The 23,379-nt window shown below is 42.5% G+C and overlaps 1 non-coding gene across 1 annotated transcript; it reads right to left on the reverse strand.

Moving 5' to 3' along the window:
* Nucleotides 1–4,720: 4,720 nt before the first annotated feature.
* LOC130847237 (U6 spliceosomal RNA) lies at nucleotides 4,721–4,826 on the reverse strand. Its single transcript, XR_009052021.1, has one exon. It is a non-coding gene; the product is annotated as a U6 spliceosomal RNA (small nuclear RNA).
* Nucleotides 4,827–23,379: the final 18,553 nt, after the last annotated feature.

Here is a 23,379-nt window from a genome sequence, read left to right on the forward strand (position 1 = left end):
TTTCTGACCTTGGTAGTCTCAGGTTCGTTTAGACGCTTGGTCTGATAGAACCTTATCATCTTGCCCTTGAGTGGGTAGAGTGACTGAATTCCCAATTGAGAGCCAAATTTCTTACCAAAATACGTGAAAATGAAGCTCATTCCAGAGGTGGAGTCATTCCATGACTTCATCAGTAGTTTTTGTTTAGGCAATCTTTTTCGCTTGGTGCCAAATAAAATTTTTAAAAAAGAATCCGCCAACTCCTTTCCTTGCTCAAAATTACTTCCCCCAAAGTGTTAGCTTCTCCAGTAAGAATGTATTTCATGGGCATCAATGAGGCATTCTCAGAGCCTCCCATAAAGTTGTCTATTGAATTCAACATGACTCACTCAGGACAATCTTTTTCTATTGGTTTTGATGAGGCATAAAATCTCTTGCACCACACTAAATGAAGCAGTGCACATGGGCCTATGACAGAGGCTGTAGGAAACAAGAACAGGAGAGGAAGAATAAAAGGAGAGGAGAAATAGAAGGAATACGGAAGCAGGAAGAAAAGAGAGGACAGTTGATGCCACCAGCAGTAGGCTTAGATGCCACTCAGCAACCGAGCTCCTCATAGCAGCTAATCTCCTGTGCACAACAATTTTCAGTTTGATTTGCTGATTCTGATGTCATTTTTTTTCCTTTCTTTTTTTCTTTCTTGGAGAGTACTTTTTTTCTGCTTTATTAAGATCTAATTGACGTACAGCAATGTATAAGTTTAAGGTATACAACATAATGATTTGACTTACATACATCCTGAAATGATTATCAAAATAGCTTTAGTGAGCATCCATCATCTCATACAGGTACAACACTAAAGAAATAGAAAAAATATATTTTCTTGTGATGAGAACACTTAGGATTTACTCTCTTAACAATTTTTACGTGTAAGATGTAACAGTGTTAATTATCTTTATCATATTGTACTTTATCATCCCTAGTACTTATTTATCTTATAACAGCAAGTTTGCAACTTTTGATCACCTTCATTTAATTCCACATCTGCCCACCCCCTGCCTCTGGTAGCCAAAGTTTTGATTTCCTTTTCTATGAATTTGTTTGGTTTTGAGGTATAATTGACCTACAACACCATACTGGTTCCTGGTACACAACATAGTGATTTGATATTTTTATATACCTAAAATAATCACCATGATAACTCTAGTTGTTACCTGTCACCCTAGAAAGATATTACATAATTGTTGACTATATTCCCACACTGTACATTTCATACCAATGACTCACTTATTTTGTGACTAAAGTTTGTACCTCTTAATTGCCTTCACCTATTTTTCCCAAACCCTTCCCCTCTGGCAATCACCTGTTTGTTCTCTGTATTTATGACTTTCTTTCTGTTGTTATGTTTGTTCATTTGTTTTGGTGTTTAGGGTCTGTGTATAAGTGAAATCGTATAGTATTTGTCTTTCTCTAACTTCTTTCACTTAGCATAATACCCTCTAGGTCCATCTGTGTTATCACAAATGGTAATATTTCCTCCTTCTTTCATTTTTCATAAATAATTTTCATAGTCCATATTCTTTATGGCTGAATAATATTCCATTTTATACACACACACACACACACACACACACACACACACACACACACAAACCACACCACATCTTCTTTATCTATTCACCTGTTGATGAGTCCTTAGGTTGCTTCCATATCTTTGCTATTGTAAATAACTCAGCAATAAACATAGGGATGCATGTATCTTTTTGAATTAGTGTTTTCATTTTCTTCTATAAATACCCAGAAGTGGAATTGCTGGATAATAGGTATTTCTATTTTTAATTTTTTTGAGGAACCTGCATAGATTTTTCCATAGTGGCTGCACCAACAGTGCACAAGTGTTCCCTTTTCTCCACATCCCACCAGTACCTGTTATTTGTTCTTTTTGATAATAGCCATTCTGACTGGTGTGAGGTGATATTGTGATTTTGATTTCTGTTTCCCTGATGATTAGTGATGTTGAGCATCTTTTCATGTGCCTGTTGGCCAGCTGTATATCTTCTTTGGCAAAATGTCTATTCAGGTCCTCTGCCCATTTTTAAATTGGGTTTTTTGTGTTTTTGGTGTTGAATTGTATGAGTTCTTTGTATATTTTAGATATTAACCCTTTGTTGGATATATCATTTGAAAATATCTTCTCTCATTCAGTAGGTGGTCAGTTCATTTTGTTTATTGTTTCCTTAACTGTACAAAAGGCTTTTTTTTTTTTTTTGCTGTAGTCCCATTTATATTTCCTCTTATGTTCCTTGCCTGAAGAGACATATCCCCCAAAATATTGCTAAAACTGATGTCAAAATGTGTATTGCCTATATTTTCTTCTAAAAGTTTTATAGTTTCAGGTCTTAGATTTAAGTCTTTAATCCATTTTTAATTTATTTTTGTATATGGTATAAGAAAGTAGTCCAGTTTGATTCTTTTGCATGTAGCTGTCCAGTTTTCTCAAGACCATTTACTGAAGAGGCTGTCTTTTCCCCATTGTATGTTCTTTGCCCCTTTGTTGTAGATTAATTGCCCATGTGAGTGTGAGTCATTTCTGCACTCTCCATTCTGTTCCATTGATCTATGTGTTTGTTTTTGTGCCAGTACCATACTATTTTGATGACTATAGCTTTGTAGTATAGTTTCAAATCAGGGAGTGATATCTCCTGTTTTGTTCTTTTTTCTTAAGATAGTCTTGGCTATTCAGGGTCTTTTTTGTTTCCATACAAATTTTAGAATTACTTGTTTTAGTTCTTTGAATAATGTTATGGGTGTTTTGATAGGAATTATATTGAATCTGTAGATTATCTTGGATAGTATGATCATTTTAACAATATTAGCTCTTCCAATCCATGATCACAATATATCTAAATATATCTTTCCATCTGTTTGTATCATCTTCAATTTTTTTCATCAGTGTAGGTCTTTTACCTCCTTAGTTAAATTTATTTCCAGGTATTTTATTCTTTTTGATGTGATTGTAAATGGGATTGTTTTTAAAATTTTCTCTTTCTATTAGTTTCTTTTTAGTGTATAGAAATGCAACAGATTTCTGCATATTGATTTTCTCTCCTGCAACTTCACTGAATTTATTGATGAGCTCTAGTGATTTTTTTGTTTGGGGGGTTTTCTGTTTCTTTTTTCTTTTGGGTTTTTTTGTTGTTGTTTTTTGTTTGTTTTTTGTTTTTTGTTTTTTGTCTTCAGGATTTTCTATGTGTAGTGTTAAGTCATCAGTAAATAGTGACAGTCTTACTTCTTCCATTCTAATGTGGATTCCTTTTGTATCTTTTTCTTCTCTGATTGCTGTGGCTAGGACTTCCAAAATTATGTTGAATAAAAGTGGTAAGAGTGGGCATCCTTGTCTTGATTCATGATCTTAGAGGAAAATATTTCAGTTTTTCAACATTGAACATGATGTTTGCTGTGAACTTGTCATATATGGCCTTTATTATGTTGAGTTACATCCCCTCTATTCACACTTTGTTGAGAGGCTTTTTCATAAATGGATATTGAATTTTGTCAAAAGGTTTTCTGCATCTATTGAAATGATCTTATGATTTTTATTCTTCATTTGATAATGTGGTGAATCACATGGATTGACTTGTCAGTATGGAACCATCTTTGCATCCCTGGGATAAATCCCACTTGATCATGATGTATGATGCTTTTAATGTGTTGTTGAATTTGGTTTGCCAATATTTTGTTGAGAATTTTTGTATCTATGCTCATCAGTGATATTGGCCTGTAATATTATTTTTGTGTGTTATCTTTATCTGGTTTTGATATCAGGATGATGCTGGCCTTGTAGAATGAGTTTGGAAGTGTTTCTTTCTCTGAAAAGTTTTGGAGTAGTTTGAGAAGAATGAGTGTTAACTATCTTCTAACTGTTTGGTAGAATTCCCCTCGAAGCCATCTGGTGCTGGAATTTTGTTTGTTAGGTGTTTTTGTTTGTTTGTTTGTTTAATGATTCAATTTCATTACTGGTAATTGGTCTGTTCATATTTTCTATTACTTCCTGATTCAGTCTTGGGAGATTGTGCATTTCTAGGAATTTATTAATTTGTTAATGTCTTATTTGCATGTAATTGTTGGTAGTAATCTCTTATGATCCTTCGTATTTCTGTAATGTCAGTCATAACTTCTTTTTAATTTATGATTTTATTGATTTGGGCCCTCTCTCTTTTTTCTTGATGAGTCTGGCTGAAGGTTTTCCAATTTTGTTTATCTTTTCAAAGAACTTGCTCTTAATTTCATTGATCTTTTCTGTTTTTGTTGTTGTTGTTGTTGTTGTTTTAGTCTCTATTTCTTTCAATTCTGCTCTTACCTTGATTTTGTTCTGTTTTCATTTTCATTTGTCTCCAGATATTTTTAAAATTTCCTCTTTGATTTCTTCAGTGACCCATTGGTTGTTTAGCAGAATATTGTTTAGCCTCTACGTGTTTGTGTTTTTTGTAGTTTTTTTCTTGTAGTTGATTTCTGTTCTTATAGCTTTGTTGTTGGAAAAGATGCATGATTTGATTTCAGTCTTCTTGAATTTACCAAAACTTGTTTTGTAGCCTAAGATGTGTTCTATCCTGGAGAATGAGTCACATGCACTAGAAAAGAATGTGTATTCTGCTGCTTTTGGATGGACTGTTCTATATATCTATTAAGTTATTCTGGTGTAATGTGTCATTTAACACCAGTATTTCTTTCTTTCTTTTTTTTTTATATGGAACGCTTCACGAATTTGCATGTCATCCTTGCGCAGGGGCCATGCTAATCTTCTTGTATCGTTCCAATTTTAGTATATGTGCTGCTGAAGTGAGCACAACATCAGTGTTTCTTTATTGATTTTCTGTCTAGATGATCTGTCCATTGATGAAAGTGGGGTGTTAAAGTCCACTACTATTATTGTATTACTGTCATTTTCTCCCTTTATGTCTGTTAATATTTCACTTTATGTATTTAGGTGCTCCCATGTTGGGTGCATATACATCTATAATTGTCATGACTTCTTGTTGGATCAATCTCTTAATCATTATATAATGTCCTTCCTCGACTCTTGTAACAGTCTTTATTTTAAAGTCTATTTTGTCTGATATAAACACTGCCATCCTGGCTTTCCTTTTCTTTCCCATTTTCATGAAATACCTTTTCCATCCCCTCACTTTCAATCTGTGTATGTCTTTAGATCTGAAATGAGTATGTTGTAGGCAGCACACATATGGGTCTTGTTTTCATATCCATTCAGCCATTCTATATCTTTTGATTGGAACAATTTGTTCACTTGCATTCAAAGTTATTACTAAAAAAAGGGAGGCGGGGACTTCCCTGGTGATCCAGTGGTTAAGACTCCATGCTTCCACTGCAGGGGGCATGGGTTCAATCCCTGGTTGAAGAACTAAGATCCCACATGCTGCATGGCGCGGCTAAAAAATAATTATTCATTGCTATGTACTTATTGCTATTTTGTTAATTCTCTTTGGTTTGTTTTGTTAGGTTTTTTGTTGCTTGGTTTGGTTTTTTGTTTTTGTTTTTTTGGTTCCTTTCTTCTTTTGCTCTCTTCCCTTGTGATTTGCTGGCTATTTTTAGTGTTACGTGTGAATTCCTTCCTCTTTTTTTCTGTGTATATCTATTATAGATTTTTGATTTGTGGATACCAAAAGGTTTATATATAGTGATATATATATAGGTATTTTAAGTTACTGATGTTTTAAGTTCGAATGCATTTTAACAACTCTGCATTTTCTCCATCCCCACAACATTTATTGTTTTTGACATATTTTATAGCCAAATCCTGACATGGCTGACTGAGGGGCCCAAGGTATCCTGGAGCTCTGGTAGGCCTGCTATTGGCCAGGACCAAGGCCCAGGGCATCCCAGGGTGGTGCCAGCTTGCTGGTGGGTAGGCTGAGTCTTGACATGGCTAGCTGTGGGGCTGCTGTGGTCCTGGAGTTGTTGTCTTGCCTGCTGGTGAGTAGGGCTCAGGCACAGGGTTTCTCAGGGGTGGTGCCCACCCAGTAATGAGGCCAGGTCCTGGCTACTGGCCCAGGGGTCCCCTAGCTGGTGTTGGCCCACTGGTAAGTACACTGGATCCTGACACAACTGGCTGCAGGGCCTTGGTTGTCCTAGGGCTATGTCCATCTGCCTGTGGGTAAAGCCATGGCCCAAGGGGTCCTAGGACTAGTGTCCACTTCACTCACTGATAGTTACTTCCAGCTCACTGATGGGCAGAGCTGATTCTGAAGTCTTTGGCTACAGGGCCCCAGAGGTCCCAGAGCTGATGTTGGTGTGTAGATGGTCAGGGCTGGGGCCCAAGTCATCCCAGGGGTGGTGCCTCTCTAATGGGTGAAGCTGGGTCAAAGCCAGCCCATGGTGGGCCAGGTCCCAGGTAGCTAGAGGCTCAGGGGTTCCTAGGGCAGCCAGCCTGCTGATAGGTGGGGCTATATCCCCACCCAGCTAGCTGCCTGGCCTGGGAGGTTCCAGGACTGGTGCCAATGGGCTAGTGGGGATAGGCCAAGTCCTGGCACTAATAAGCTAGAGGAAGATTCCAAAATGGTGCTTACTGACACCAGTGACCTTGTGGTGGGATGTGTTCCCCAAAATGGCTGCTGCTAATGTCTTCATCCCCAGGGTGAGGTTCAGTTGCCTCCTGCCTCTCCAGGAGGCTCTCCAAGGTCAGCCAGTGGGTCTGACCCAGGTTCTTTTGAGAGTATGTGAGGTTTTGTGTGCATTCTTTAAGAGCAGAGTCTCTATTTCCCACAGCCCTCCGGGTCTCCTGAAAGCAAGCCCTACTAGACTTCAAAGCCAAATGTTCTGGAGGCTCATCTTCCCAGTGTAGGACCCCCAGGCTGGGGAGTCTGGTGAGAGACCTGGACCCTTTTTTCACTGGGGAACACTTCTGCAATTGTAATTATCTTCCTGTTGGTGGGTCACCTAGCTGGTGGTATGGGTCTTGACTATATGTCCCTCCTACCTGTCTTATTATAGTTCCTGCTTTATATCTTTAGCTGTAGAGATCTTTTCTACTAGTCTTCAGATCACTTTCAGGGATAGTTGCTCTATAAATAATTACAATTTTGGAGTGCCCATGGGAGGAGGTGAGCTCAGGGTCTTCCTACTTCGCCATCTTGGCCACTACCCTCTGCTGTGTTTTTCAACAATGCAATGTTGAGACTTTCTTTTCAAGAAGGTTTTCTAATACCTATACTCTCAGAAGAGATTTTCAGGGGTGGTGGTTTGTTAAAGAGACTTAGATTGAATAGCCTTGTGTAATGAGGAAAGAGCAACCATTCCATTCAGTTCCTGGTGCCAGGTGACCACTCCAAGGATTATCTTCTCTTGGAAAGTGCACTAAGTTTCTAAGACTTGCAATGTCTCTGAAACAGACTTTGGCTGGATTTTACCTAGTAATAGAGTTCTAGATTCTTAACCAGGACTTCTAAGTGGATTTCAGGGTCTCTGTGAACTCCCTGAAATGCTGCATAAAATATTATCCTGCTCAGCTGCATGTTTATGAGGGAAAGAAGCCATAACTTTCATCAGATTCCTAAATAATTCCATTTCTCCCCTGATCTATATGAGATTTTAGATATGAAGCCGAAGACCCATTTCTGGCAACTACAGAAATTTTGTGACATAGTTGAACTCATTCAGTTGCTTGATGCATTCTATTGATTCATCCTATTATTCTATCATTTAAATAATCATTAACGGTTAAGTGCAAGGCACTAAAACTGTCTGCACATATGTTAGGCAAGTTTTTTTTTTTCTTTTTTTTAATATATGTAAGTTGAGACTGAAAAATCAGCAATGTATCTGTTATCATCTGGTTCCTTTGTTAATGGTCAGCTTCTTTGAACGGGTTGAGTTTGTAGGTTTTAATTTCCAGGGTGGAATTTTACATCATTCTGAGTAAGTTCCTCGTGACTTTCTGATAGTCAGGACCCTCAATGTTTCTGTTTATATTGATGAAATCTGAAACCAGTGTTAAGAGCACAAGTGAAGAAAGTGGTTGTGACAAAAAGGAGGAAGATGTCCCCGAGGAAGTGATACGGGCAAAAACTTCACATTTAAGAAACTCTCAGAGAGATGTTACAATAGTGAAAGCACAAAGCATAAAATGTTGGAAGCTGATGCAAATTTATAAAGAAGTGTGACAGTTCACCAAGGCATAGAAAATATGTTCCCTCAGTGTTGTAAGTTCTACCAAAAGAAGGCAGCAAGAACTGTTTAAATACTCCTGCTAAGTTTTTTTACAAAGGAAAAAAAAAAAACACTTTAAGAATTGCAACATTTCTAATGTTTTAAATTAGTGTATTAAAATATTGGTTTTACTATTTTTTTTCACTTCCATGTACATTTTAAACCTATAGTAAGAGCTTTTCATGTTTCAACAAAATTTTTGAAGATTATAGTACAGTTGTATTTTTTTTTCTTGATTTTTAAGATTACCTTGCATAGTTTCGGTTTGCATGTTGTTTTTACTGTCCTGCACCACTGTGCAAAGCTAGCACTGCCTATATGTCTAAAGGTTTGTGGGGCAAAGGAACCTGTTTCCTCATCCTCCTCAAAAGTATGGCATAAAGATGCCTAAAAGACCCAAAAGGATAAGAATTTTTTTAATGTTTACAAGCATTTGCTGTGTGTCAGACATTGTTCCCAGCACTTTGCAAATATTGTCATTCATCCTCACAACAACCCTGTGTGCTATGATGGTACCCATTTTGCAAATGAGGAAACTGAAGTGTGGGTAAGTATTTTGCCCTTGAGCACGCAGCTTGTTTATTGCAGAGCTGGGACTGGAATCTTCACAGTCTGTCTCCAGAGCCCATGCTCTGAATCATGCCATTTGCTGCCTGTTATGGGCTTTGTTTGGTCTCTACATTCAGGGACCTTTCAGTCATTTATATTCATTCCCAGGCTATTCAGAATAACTCCCTTTAAAAGAGTTTGCTCTTCAGACCTCTGAATGCCACAGCCAGAAAGGTCCTTAAAGATTCTCTCCTCCTTGCACATTGGTTTTCCTGTCCAGTAGAACATTCCAATGGGCCACACAGACAGGTTAAATACAGGCCTTTGAGGTGTGGTACAGGAATGGAGGAAGGTCCTAGAACTTCAGAGAGGTTATTTATATATCCCCTGTGCCAGGAATACCCTCCCCTCACCACCAAACATACATATACATACATGTGGCCCTAAAGTGCCACAGGCCTTCAGAAGCCATCTCAAATACCTGGCTCTCCAGGCATTTGTTTGCAGAGTGGTCTCATTCACTGGGGCATCCCACAGTGGGTGCCTGGCACTAATGAGGGGCTTTGGCCTCCTGGTGAACCAGGACTGTGCTCCCATACTACGTGGACCACAGGTATCCTAACTCCTTAATGCCCCACAACCTCAGGATAAGGAAATACCAGTCCAGAGTCCCAAGTCTGAGCCAGGGCAAAGTCCGCTGGGGGCACAGCAGAGCCCAGTGCTTTGGGGTCAGGATGTACTCTGGGCCTTGCAGTACTAAGAGGGGCTCCCAGACACCCTGATACAGCCCTGACCTTCTGCCAGGGTGGGAAGGCAGGTCCTCACCTTGCAGAAGTGCTGCCCAGCTTGGCCAGACCCTACCAAATCCTACGTTGCAACATGGGGGTGACCTGACAAGCAGGGAGAAGACCTAGCCACCCAGGGTCTGAGGGCTGGATGCCAAGCCTGCCCTCCTTCTTATTCTAGTACACCCAGTGTGTCTCTCTTTCATGCCCCCACTCCCAGAGAAACGTGACCCAGCCACCTTGGTTCTCCCTGCCACACCTTCTGATTTGGGTTCCCACAGATAGGGGGCTGCCTACTGGGGCTCTTGCAAGGAACAAGACAGACGTGACCTCAGCCCCTAGGGGCTGACAGACAGGGTCTTGGAGGAGGAGTTATAGATCTTCATTGAATGGTTCTGCAAGTGAGTGAGAACATCCAGTTGCGGGCAGGGAGGCCTGTGGTCCTCGCATGGAAGTGTCCTATCCCAGGGAAGGGCTATGGAATGGAACTGGTGGCCTGGGACAGATGGGAACAGGGGGAGGGTGAGCATGGGGCAAAGAGGAAAGAAGGATCAGCAAGGAACAGGAAGAAGGCTGGTGACCTGTGGCCCAGAGAGTGAAGGCAGTGTGGGGTGCACGGGGGCTTGAGAAGGCAATAGGGAACACCTGTGCAGAGCTTTGTAGGTGCATTAGAAAGGTTAGAATTTGTCTTAAGAGAAATGGGAAGCCACTGAAGAGCTTTAAGCAAGGGATCAACAAAGTCATACCTGCATTTGAAGAATCTGAATCACTTTGGCTGCAGTGGGAAGAATACTATCCAGGGAGGGGTGTTGGAGTGAGTGAAAGAGATCAGCTGGGAGGTTTCCATAGTTTTTCAGGTAAGAGAGAGAGGTACTGTGGTCTTGGGAGGTCGAAATAGAGACAAATAGACAGGTTCATGAGATATTTGATGGTTAAGTTGGCATGACTGTCATGATTTAAATCCAATGATATAAGAAGAGAGGAAGATGTTAAGTATGTCTCCTAAGTTTCCAGACTGTGTACCTAGAAGGGTGGTGTGCCATTCTCTGAGCCTGGATCAGTTTTGAGGTGAGGCAAATTCTTTTAGATTTTAGAAATTTTGAGTTGGAGGAATTATTGAAACATCCAAGTGGTGATATACAGTCTATAACTCAGGGGAGGGGCCTGAGCTGACATGGGCTATGGAAACTGTGTAGACTGAGAACAGTGTCTTAAGGGGCACCAAAATTTGATGACAGAATAGAGGAGGATAAATCTTGTAAGAAAAGATGAGTTTACAAAGAAGGCAGGGAAGGATCGGCCCAAGAACTAGCAGGAGACCAGAAGAGGCTGATCATGGCTAAGTGCCAGCATCTTTGGTGAACAAGGAGGTATGGCTGGGATGCTACAATAATGGAGACAGAGAGGTAGGTGGAAGCTGGAGAATGTCCAAAAGGCATGAATCTCCAAAAAGTAATTTTTTCTTTCTTTAAAAAAATTATAACAGCTGTTATTGCTGTTTTACAACAGGAACAAACAACCTGGATGCTGTGTCAACAGTCCCTTGAAGAGTATGGACACAACCTGATGGCTGTAGCATCAGTTTCACTCTCACCTGAAATGTTTCACCAAATGCTCTTTGTGCATTAGGGCTGTCATCACAATGACCTTCTGGAATGAGTCCAGTGTCTTACAGATGAGGAAACTGAGCCACAGCATGTCAAAGCAAGTGGTAAAGTGGGAGGTGAGCACCAATCTGTGGGAGCTGAAAGCACATTCTCTTAACCTAGACCACTTTATGCTTCCTCTTACTACATGCCTGGTTCCTTTCCTGGCTGCCATGATACAGGCCTCTCCTTCTTTTCCTTCTACATCTCTGGCCTCCTCCTCCCCTCCCTGCAGGTTAACTTCTTTTACTTCCAAATAAATAACCCATGCCTACTGATATCATTTCCTTTATACCTATTTCCTCTTAACTCTGGCTTCTGCTTTAACTACACTCGTGATACCAGTCCCTCAGAGGTTACGTACGACCTCCCTCTTAATCCATACCTTTTCCCCCTCCATCTTTGTTACTCTGAACTCACTCTGTGGCTTTGGACCCATTTGGCCCTTTCTCCTCCTTGTATCTGTTCACCCATGGCTGTTGTGATAGGCTTTCCCTCTTCTCCCATTGCTCCTTCTTATTCCTCTGCACCTGTTCCTAGCTCCCCTGCAGTCCCTGAACCCTGAGCATTTCTCAGCCTAAGAGCTTAGCCCTCTGCTTCATACTCCTTTTGAGAACTCATTTTTTAAAATTAATTTATTTTTTATTTATTGGCTGCACTGAGGCTTCGTTGTTGCATGAGGGCTTTCTGTAGTTGCAGAGAGCGGGGACGGCTCTTCATTGCAGTGCACGGGCTTCTTACTGTGGTGGCTTCTCTTGTTGCAGAGCTCCAGCTCTAGGCGCCTGGGCTTTAGTAGTTGTGGTGCGTGGGCTCCATAGTTGTGGCTCGCGGGCTCTAGAGTGCAGGCTCAGCAGTTGTGGTGCACGGGCTTAATTGCTCCGCGGCATGTGGGATCTTCCTAGACCAGGGCTTGAACCTGTGTCCTCTGCATTGGCAGGTGGATTCTTAACCACTGCGTCACCAGGGAAGCCTGAGAACTCATTTCTTTCCCTGACTTCAGCTCTTGCTGCTGTGTGGTGTCCCACCCCCACTTCCCTTCTTGGCCCTGTCCTCTTTCTTCAACCCCATATCCGAAGCCTCAAGTGCCTAGTGAACATCAGCACTTAGACGCATCACCCTCACTCCACGCTTAACGGCTAAAACCAAATCCATCAACTTCTTCCTAACCTCCTCCTCCCACCCCAACCTTCTCATACATCATTTTCCCAGTCATTTGACTTCAAAATATTATTTTGTTTTGTTTTGTTTTTTACTTACCCTTTCCCCTTACTTTCCTACTCCCTGGGAATATTCGCCCCCTGTCCCAGCCTAAACATGTCGTCACAAAGTTCTAGGGATATTCCTAAAAATGTCTTGTTTCTGACACAAGATTTTCCTTTACCTTCAGGTCCACATCTTAATTTTTGTAGTGAACCTATTCTACCCTCTGCTCCATTAATGATCAAAACACATTCTCAGTGGTCAGTTGAAGGCAAATCATATCTGCCTTCTAGACTTTTGCCAAAAGTTACCTCGAAATCTCTAATAACTGTTACCAAAAGCCTCTGTTGGGAAAACTCCCCCCAAATTGGGGATTCCTGGTGGACCGTCATTCCACTCTTGGTATTCCCAAGATCTAATGACTTTAAGGGTTACATGGGTGACACCGTTGTGGAGATGGGTAGACGTTATAGAGCCCAGGACTCCTCTCAAAGTTTTGGATGTGATGCCAAACAAAACATCTCTCCATGGTCCCAATCCAGACTCCACCCAATTCGCAGCCTTTACTAAGTAGCTGAATCCAGCACCACAGACTTGCAGGAGCTGCACGCTTGGGCCTGGTGTGGGAGTCCTTTGCGCAGCTGCCTTTGCCTAGTCATGCTCCGGTGCCAGGCCTTGAGCTGACTGTGAGTGACTTTATAAGATCAGCCATACACAGTTCATTGATTCATCTAAAGGGACGTTAAGGAGAATAGACAAAATCGTTTATATTTATTCTTCTGAGTTAGATGTGTATGTTTCCTCAGATCCTTTACCGAATAAAATGAGGCATTAATTCTTAAAAGTCATCTCCCTCCTCCTGTTTCCTCTCATGGAAGATGAGTTCCCCAAGGCTGGGGATCTGCGTCTACCTCCTTCACAACTGTATCCCACTCCTAGAACAGTGTTCAGACCTTTGCATATACTCGCTACAAACCTGTTGCCTGAGTTTGTGCTGTTTATGCCTCTGTCCAGATATTATTCCCCATTGTAACCTCTCTGGTGTCCTTCCTCTCAGACCTTCCCTTTCAGTTCATCCTGCACACTGCTGCCAGGTTGTTTTCCAACTCAGTTTTCATTATATCAGTCCTTTGTTAAAAACCCTTTTTTGCTTCCGGTTAACTGCAAGGCTTCCAAATTTGTCCTTAGTCAGCCTTATTTCTTGGCTCTCTCTATCAACACTCTGACTCCTCACTGAACCACAGACATCCTGCCTGGGAGTTCTCATGTCTCTTTCATATCACCCCAGCTCAGCTGGTTCTGCCCCATGAGCCTCCCAGGAGAGGTCTGCTTCTTCCACTTCTTCCTTGAGCCCTCTCTTACCTGATATAAATACCCCTCTTCCTTTCCCTTTGACATGGGTCCTGGGATACTCTTGATTTTGACTGCCAAGTCACTCTATAACTCAGAGTGGTGGAGGCTTTCATTAAACATTTTTTAAGGACCATGTCTGAGCAAGTGCTGCATTCAGACACGAGAGGTGTAGGGAAAGTTAAGAGGAAGGGGCTGTAAGCCAGGACATCATGTGAGGACCACAGATCTCTAAGATGACAAGCAGAACTGCCCATGAACTTCTACAAAGTAGAAACACAGAGTATCAGAGCTGGATAAAAACAAAACAAAAAAAACTCCAAGATCTTCCAATAGTATAGTTATCTCCCTTGAAAACTGAACCAACCTCACGAGGTCTATGGAAGTAAGGTCACTTGCCAGTGGTCACTTAAAAGTGGAAAAGGTTTACCGTGTGCATATTCTGCAATCTGACTTCCATGCCCTGGCGTTGGAGTCATGACACTGGTGGTTTAGTCATTTTTCCCAGCATGCTTCCAAGTGAGTCCCTGGGAATTTCTTTTTCTGGAGCAGGAGAGATTGTAGAAATCAACAAGGGAAAACCGGTGGGATAAACATTGCCTGGACTCCCCTTTAGGGCACCACTGGGAGACCAGCCACTAGCATCCCAAACACATAAGAAAGACGACTAACAGTGCATGAAAAGCAAATTTCCCTCCTGGATAAATGCACAGGCTGCCAAAATCCACATTTCACATGAGCACACAGACCCAAAGCTCTTGGGCATCAGGAAGGACTGGGGCTTTCTTACTCATCTTTGAGGTCCCATGACTTCAATACATGTTTGTGGAAATGAGCCTTTCTTCACAATTGCTTACTGGCCAACCACCAGCAGGCCTGGCTGCCCTTTTACCTCAGCTTTCATCTTTGCCCCTCTGAGGATGCCCTCTTGTGCCTCAGGTACCTAATCCATTGTTTTCCTAATGGGCTGCGTCTGATATCCTGTCCCAGAAGAGTTTGTTTTAAAGTATCGTCAGCAGTGACCACCTGAAAAGCCTTCTAGATCATGGCCCTTTCAGGCCATGATACAAGGGGAGGGAATGTTGAGAGACCAGAGGCCCACCACAGGGCCCTCAGAGCCTATCATACAGGAGCTGCCTGATACCCAAACCATACTTTTTCTTACTAGCAGGCTGAACCTGACTCATGGAGAGGCAGAAGAGGCCAGGCTGGGTATCGTTCCCATAGCAGCAGTCATTCCTCTGAGAGGTTTCCCACCACTTCACTTTTCAACTCAATTTTACAAGATCTAACATGTTGTCTGGCCTCAGAGAGTATCAGTAGTGGGATTTTTCAGTACAATTTTGGCTTTTAACCTGAGATGAGAAAAGGCAGAAGTAACAGTATCACAGCAGCAGGATTTGGGGTTACAGGCCTGAGTTCAAGTCTCGGCTCTGTGGTTAAACAGCCCTGTGACCTTGTTCATTCCCGAAGCCTCCCTGAGCCCTGGCTGAGGATGTGAATTCTCTCTACCTCAGGACACTGAGATGAGGGCGAAAGTGAAACCTCCAAAACTGGGCACCAGTTGTTCCTCAGGCTTCAAGTTCTCTCTGGCACATGGAGTTGTGTGACTCCATGACTCCAGAAGCAACAGTGGGAGGTTCCCAGGTGGGGCTACTTAGGGCAGCCCTGATGCCACCAGCCAGAGAAGCCACTGAACCTCTTCCTTGTGGCAAGATTCAGAGCCATACCTGAGCCTTGGTGTCCAAGATTTACCACACCGAGGTCCCAAGTGGCCTTGCTTTGGCTCACTTACCTGGATGTGATAAGTCCTTCTAAGGGCAGCAACAAACCCGCCTCCTGCACAGAAGCCCCAGCTGCCTCTGCAGTGGGATGTCCTTCATCATTACCACAGCACAATTTCCTCCAAGGCAAACCTCACATCTCACTCCTCTCTGTGGCCGCCAAGGAGGCTACCATGAATGCCTGTACCTAGTAAGTGCTCAGTAAATGTTGGTGAAGTGAATGAATGAACTGTTGGCAAGTTAAGCTTTTTAGGCCTGGGGTCATCAAAGAATGATGCGTTCACATGTACCCAGAGGAATGTTTTCCTTATCCTATCTCTGATTCCAAATGCCAAATTCCAGAGATGAAATGGCCCACAGCCACCACCCAAATAGTCAGATAACAGCAGCAATACTGGCCTTTCCCTGTGAGCTTATCTGTTGTTTAATGAACAAACTGTGAGGCCAAAGAGATGGCCTAGAGCAGGGCCAGTCTCTGGCAAGGGAGCCACTGGCTGACCCCAAATGCTGGGGTTACTTAACCTCTCTGGACCTCCTTTCCTTATCTATAAAACAAGGGGCTTGGGCCACGTGAGCCCTTCTAGCTACGTATCTGACACCCAACGTCGTCACCCTTTGTCTGAGCTTCCCCTCATGGCCCTCCCCAGTGCATTTGCCCTCTTTACCTTTCGTGGGTCTTTCCTTCTGTAACATTGCCTTAGGCCAGGCAGTGGCACCTGTAGGCCCAGGTACCCTGAGCTGATCTGGCATGTCAGGAAAGGTCAGGTGCAAATGGCCAGGTTTGGCCATCTTCTCTAGCTCTTCTCATTCTCTTTAGAGCCCCAGACCCATTCTGAGAATCTAATGAAAGCTGTGGAGAAACACACTCAGTAATCAACATGCTTTGAATACAGTCCTGGGTTCTGGACCCCTTGCAGCCCATCCACAGACTTCAAATTATCAACTCTTAAGTCAAGTTCTTTTATCCACCTTCCACCTCCAGTTCTCAATGTCCCAGAGGCTCTTTCCAGATCAAAACTATCTTCACTGACCAGCAGAATGTGATTTCCAGGTTGTAAGTGAATGAAATTTCCTTTGGCATTTAACTTTTCACCTGGACCCCAAATCTACAGATGAAGACTTGATGATATGGTGGTAGATTATACAGTCAGTGGAACCAGTGAGAAACATTTACAGGGAGAATGAGGGACATGTCTGATCCCTGAAATCCCATCTGTGGCCCACTTCACACTAGCACTGCCCATGGCTGCACTTAGCCTCAGTGAGCATCAAGGCTCATGGGATCTCTGGGCTTCTGCCACGGAGGAGCCCATCTCATGGAGAGCACGTGCATGTGCAGACTATGGTGCTCACTCTGAAAATGTAATATCTACAATGACCCCGCTAATGCTCCAGGCTCTAGGAGTATAGCGATGAACAAAATGAAGCCCTTGCCCTCAAGAAGTTAATTTGGACAAGACAGAGTCACCCATATTATTATTTTTTCCATGTTTTTATTAATATAAGTCAGATTACAACTGTTCAGACTGAGGCATAAACGATGATAGGTTAGAGGAGAAAATGATTTTCCTGGGAAGGTTGGGTATGGCCTTGAAAGGAGGAGTATTATTTTACAAGACATCTAGTTGAGGGAAAGGCATTGCAGGTTGAGAGAATGAGAAAAGAATTGACGAGAGAAACTCAAAGCTCCTCCTGCACACTTGCTGGTGCCATTTGCTTTCCTGGGTTCAGATGGATACCCTATCACTGTGTGTGTTTACTGCTACAGCTCTGCCTCAGTTTCTTCAGCAGAAAAATTGGGAAAATAAAAGAGTTTCTTGGTATGGTAACTATGAGGAAGAAATGAGGTAAAGCATGTTGAGGCCTTACCAGAGTATCTACGTGAAGCACATAGTAAGAGTTCAATAAACATTGTTATTAGCCTTCAGTCTCCAACAAGAGCATCGGTAATAAGGGACAGTCCTAGGAATAGCTGGTAAGAATAGAGTCTCTGGACTGGAATAGTGTCCTTGGGGGTCCCTGAAGAAATGCGTGCTTGTGGGCAGGTCACCACACCTCTCTTGGGTACTCGGAGGGGCCGAAGCAAACAGGGTTGTCTCTAAGCTCCCTTGGTGGTCTAGAGGTCAGCAGATCTGTGACCCTGGTGCCAAGGAGTAATTGGGGATCTTGTGAGATGCTGAGGTGGCATGAACACAACTCTGGGGCCCCTCTTCACCCACACTTCCTTTTCTGTGTTATTTCCCCACATTTCCCATCACCCACTTTGTTCTCCCCAGTCAGAGGAAATCATCTCACCAAAATAATTAGTCTCCAGGGGCTAATCCTTCAGCTTGTCCTCTCTCCTAGGGGTATTCTCATTTTAACAGGCATCTGGAGCAGTTCTGTGGAGGTCACAAAAGACACGTATGACACTCTCTCCGCTCTGGGGGAGTGTACAGGCTAGGAGGAGGAAAAACTAATAAGCATGATATCATCACAAGCATGAAGAGATACTAGCATAGAGATGTGACCAAACAAGGCTTTGTGTGAAAGGTGGCACTTGTTCTGAGCCTTGGAATGTGGCCAGTATTTTGATGGTGAGCAGAGGAAAGGGCTTTGGCAATGCTTGGAGGGAGGACTTGAATAAGATGGTTGGGGATGATGAGACCGAAGGAGCTGGATTCATGTTGGGGAGCATTCACATCCGCTGGTGGAAGTGCAAGTAAGGGTGGGGATGATGAGAGAGGATACATGAGAGGATACGTTGCTCTCTTACTCGACTCCCTGTCTTCTGATTTGTTTACATACTCTTGTGCTAGGAAACTAGCATATGTGTACTCCTGTACAAGGAAACTACAGGAAGTTTTGAGAAAACAAGAAATTCTACTAGCTAAGCTGGCTGTGTGGGTGCTAACAGTAGAGACAGGCATCTTCAGAACTAATTCATGAGCCTTGCAAAAATATATTAAATTTGCCTCTCATTTAACTTACATCTCATTGTCAATAAGAACTGATCAACTTTTCCACCACACGACTTCAACTGGCTTTTTACTGCTTCCCAAATCAAGTCCATCTTCAGTGGATGAAGAACTGGCCCCAGTGAGATATCTGTATGTGACTTATTTATACTGCTGAGAATTTAGGAGGTCCTCTTCAATTCTGGGATATTCTTGGCTAATATTTCTTTGAATATTGCCTTACCTCCATTCTCACTATTTTTGTTTCCCAGATCACCAGTCAGACAAATATTGGGTCTTACAGATCCATTCTTCATGTTTCTTACCTGCTCTTTTATATTTCCCATCTCTTTTATCTTTTTGTGCCACATTCTAAGATAATTCCTTGACTGAATCTCCCAGCCATCACTTCAGCTGTTATCTATTTGGCTTTTCAGTCCATTCATTCAGATTTATATCTCAAAAATCAAAGTATTAATGTCCACTATCTGTTACTTTTTTATGGATGCAATATCTACTCGTGTCTCTGAGGCTATTAATTCAACATATTCTAGATCCCTGTTTTGATTGATCATTAAGTCTCTTTCCTTGGGTATAAATTCTTCTTTTATTTACAATTTGTGAAACAAACTCCCTTCCATGGTATTGGCATTCATCAAATGTTTGGTGAGTCTTAATTACATACTCATTTTTGTGGCCGAAATTCCTTGTCAATCAGCTGGCTGCTTCTGTTTGCCCACCGTTTGGGGAGTGACAGAAAGAAGCCGGATGTTCTGCTGCAGATTATACTCTAATCAGTTTTCAGGAAGAGTGAGGAAGGAGTGGAACATGCTACTAGTCAGAATACCTTAGCAGTTAGGCTTCTGGGCTTGGGTATATCCTGCGTCTCCAGCTCCAACCCTCCCTCAGAAGCTTCTTTGGGTAAAGCCCCACTTCAGCTGCTGCTTGGTAGGGGGAAAGAAGATATGTAGGAGCTCCTGAGGCCAGTTCCACAATCTGCTGGTTGCCCCTGATTTTCTCCTGCTCTCATTATCCACCGTCCAGGTGTGGAGCTCTATTGGGTTTTGTCCTGCTTTTGTAGGGATTCTCTTCTCACCTGTATGTATTTTGATTTGTTTCCTTTATCAGATTGATCCCATCAGTTTTTATACTGCCAGAATTTCTGCCGAAGGAGGGTTCTTCTTCTTGTTGTATAATTCAGTGGTGAATTTCAAAAATATCATTTCTATCAATTCCAGAGATTTGGGGTGACAAGGAAAGGCTGTAGTATGTGCTTCATCCACCATCTTGAACCAGAAGTTTGCTGAGGATATTAAAAATAAGGTGTTACAGATTTCTGAAAGCAGTTCCAAAGAAGGGGCTCCAGTGATGTTTTGGTGATATCATTGAAATGAGCAGTTAGGCTCACAGGAGAATTGCCTGTTTGGTCATGAAATGTCTGATGTCATATAGTCAACTTATCAGTCATGGGACTCTGAGGCCTGACATGTGACACTAAAGAAGTATCACTGATATCATAGATGCTCGAGACATCACCTCAGGAGGGGTCCAGAGTTGGATATGGTAATATAGGAAGTATCAGGGGATAAATGGTAAAAAGAGATATACTTGGAGACCCAGAAGAGCAAACACAGGCTAGACATGGAGGTCAGTGAAAGAGAAAAGAGAAAGAGAAGCAAGCAGAAATGCAAACACATAAAAATGGCTTCTCAGAGAGTGGGCAGAGCAGAGAACATGGGAGATTTTGGCCAGGCATGAGAATTCCAATAGAATAATCAAAACTTCTTCGAAGCAGGGTAAACTTACAAACAGGGAATGGGTGAATCCTTAATAAGTGATAAGAGGCAGTTTGAAAAAGGCTCTGAGTGATTTGTGACCATTGGAACTTGGAAGTAAGACATAAACAGCATTGTTATAGTTGACATTATATTGTTAATGTAGTTGTGTCATAGCAGGATGCAATTCACTTTACAGTTCTGCCCCATACTATGTGATTTGGGGCAAGTTACTACACCGCTCTGAGACTTCAGTTTCCTTGCCAGTAAAATGGAGATAATAGAACCTTCCTTGCCTTGAGATATGAAATATCTATATAAATCATAAAGTGATATAATACAAATGGCAGGCATGATTTTTCTGGAGGCTGCTTCTAACTCTCTTGGAGTTTAGGAGCAAAGCAGACGTGAACCATCTAGTGACCCTCGAAAGGGAGATACAAAGCATCTCCAGCCTCAGGTAAGCATTCCAGGGGTCCTGATATGCCACTTCCAGTGCACCAGACACATCCTCCCAAGTACTACACTTCTTCACTGAGGGCCTTCTGTGCTTCTGCCAGGTGATGGACACGTGAGGAACATGGCTAACAGGTCCAGGTTGACCTAGAGCTCATGACCCAGTACTGAAGGCAGGCCTTGAACTAGTAAGTATAAAAATGAGATGAGGTTTATCAAAGGGAGCACTGGGTGCTATGGGAATATGTAACAGAAAACTTCTTTCAGATCCCCCAGATGAGGTCAGATGCCCCCTTAAGCTGAGTCTTAAAGATAGTAGGTTTTTACCAGGAGAAACAATGGCAAAGGGGTGACCTATTCCAGGGAGAGAGAACCGTGTGTACAAAGACCCTGCTGGTTAAGAAGACAGTGCTCTTCCCAAAAGCAGGACATCTCCCTCTTTCCATATTATGCAGGCATTATTCCAGTAGTTGGGAGCAGACGTTATTTGTGCTAAAGGTCTCTGGGAAGAGCTGGGCTATAATTTCCCACATGGTTTCTTGACTTGGCAGAGGAGTGAAGTATGGAATTAGACACATGTGCAGGTGGGCTCCCCTGAATTCACTTCCACCATTTCTCATTAAAGTCACTCATGACATGGGATACAAAAAGGAATCCCTGTCTCCATAAAAACCCAGTTAAAGTAATGCAAAGGAATCTTTACTCAACAGAATATTTGAGAATAGATTTAATTTTCCCTTTGTATGCTTGCAGGTGGGTGGGGAGAGAAGCATTTTGATGTTCCCACTCCTCAGGACTGGCATCAACACCACTGTTGAAAGTTTGGAAGCACTTAACCCCCGGATGAAAACTGTCCCTGGGGCCCAAATTTAGTTGAGATAAAAGCTGTGACTTGCCTGCTGGTGATGCCAAGTTCTACAAGAAAGCTGTTATCAGTGGTCCTGAGAAATCAGCCCCAGGGGGTACAGAGGAAACTTGCACTTGCTACAACAGAATGTAGGTAAGGAGGTTGCTTCTGGACAAGCACCCTGGAGGTGACAGGTTCTGTAACGACGGATGAGTAACGCCTTCGCCAAAGAGCTCTTTTCACATTCACACTGGTGCTATAGGAAGCAGTCATTTTCTTACACCGTGGGAACTGTCCTCCTGAAAATTAGGGCCCCAGAAATGATAAAGTTGCCCAAATAGTTCAGCTGAACTCTGAGGATCATTCCTCAGTTTTATGGGAGCCCTAGCTTTGCTCCCGTGGAACCAGGCATTCAGAGGTTAATGTTTTGCACCAGTAGCTACTCACTGGGTAAGGCGGTGCACCTGTATCACCAGGGCAGAGTTGGAAGTGGGCATTCCTGAAAGAAGGGTTTCTGTACAGCTTATCTATGAAGAGAATCGGGTCTAGAGATACTGCTCCCCACCCCAGCCTGGGAACACTGAAATGGAAAAAAATAAAGATAAAATCTGCTGCGAGCATAGCTATATACTCTTTAGGTCTTATGAAAACTACACAAGGTTCCATTTACAAAGAAACTGGGAGCAGGTTTAGTAGCTGTATATTTTTTTAATTTTATTGTTTTTTTATTTTATTTTTTCAGATCTTTATTGGAGTATAATTGCTTTACACTGTTGTGCAAGTTTCCACTGTACAACAAAGTGAATCAGTTGTGTTTATACATATATTTATGAAGCTCCCATTTCTGTGAAAATCAGAGGGCAGCCAATGCTCATTCAGACCTGAGGGTTTCGGGATTGGAGTATACATCAGAGGAAGATATACACCTTGGCAAGGTGTAAGTCCAGAAGGTGAGGGGTGGGAGTGAGGGCCTCCCAAAATCATTCTGGACTCACCACCAAACATTCTGATCCAGTAAAGGTCATGGGCTTTGGCCTATGTGGTAAATCCCCAACATACCATTTAATGGACCTGTCACCATGGTTGGGCAAGTTACTTAACCTCCCTGAGCCTCAGGTTCCATCGCTGTGCAGTAGAGCTCACACCTGCCTCCCACAGCGGTCAGAAGGATTTTAGAGCTCATTTCCGTGAAGCACTATGTACAAGGGCAAACACATGTTTAGCGATAGCTAACCTAAACAGTAAAGTAAATACCACCAAAAGACAGAGATGTCAAGAAGGAGAAAATATTTCCTGTTTGGTTCCTTCAATCACTAAGAACTATGTTTTGAAGAAAGAGGTACAGTCAGACAGCTTGGCCTTGGAGATTAGTGGTGGGCAGTGGGGAGAGAATTGTGGACTAGTTTACCCAAGACAGTCCCAATTTAGGCCTGTTGTCCCAGTGCCATCACTAATAGCACTCTCTTTACTCTCAAAAGTTTTCCCATTTGATCAATAAATTTTATGGTCACCATAATTATATGTGAATTTCAGGTGTGCTTTCAGCAGTGGCACCCCCCATCTCTCTGCCTGCAGCATCAAAATAACAGTGGTTGCAGCTATTAATAATTATAATGGCTACCTTTTATAGAATGCTAAACTTTACCTTATTATATCAAAACCTTACAACCAGTCCCATAATGATTCTATTATTGTATCCATTTTATAGATGTAGCTTAAAGAGATTAAGTAGCTTGCCCAGGAATATAGATTACACCAAGTGTAGAAGGTGGGGTGATGGCCCCAACTTACGACACTTTGGGACAGGCCTCTGAGTGCCCTTCAATATGCAGCAGGGCAGAGCAGGTGA

This window comes from Hippopotamus amphibius, chromosome 2 (assembly GCF_030028045.1).
Source record: "Hippopotamus amphibius kiboko isolate mHipAmp2 chromosome 2, mHipAmp2.hap2, whole genome shotgun sequence".
Lineage (NCBI taxonomy): Eukaryota > Metazoa > Chordata > Mammalia > Artiodactyla > Hippopotamidae > Hippopotamus > Hippopotamus amphibius.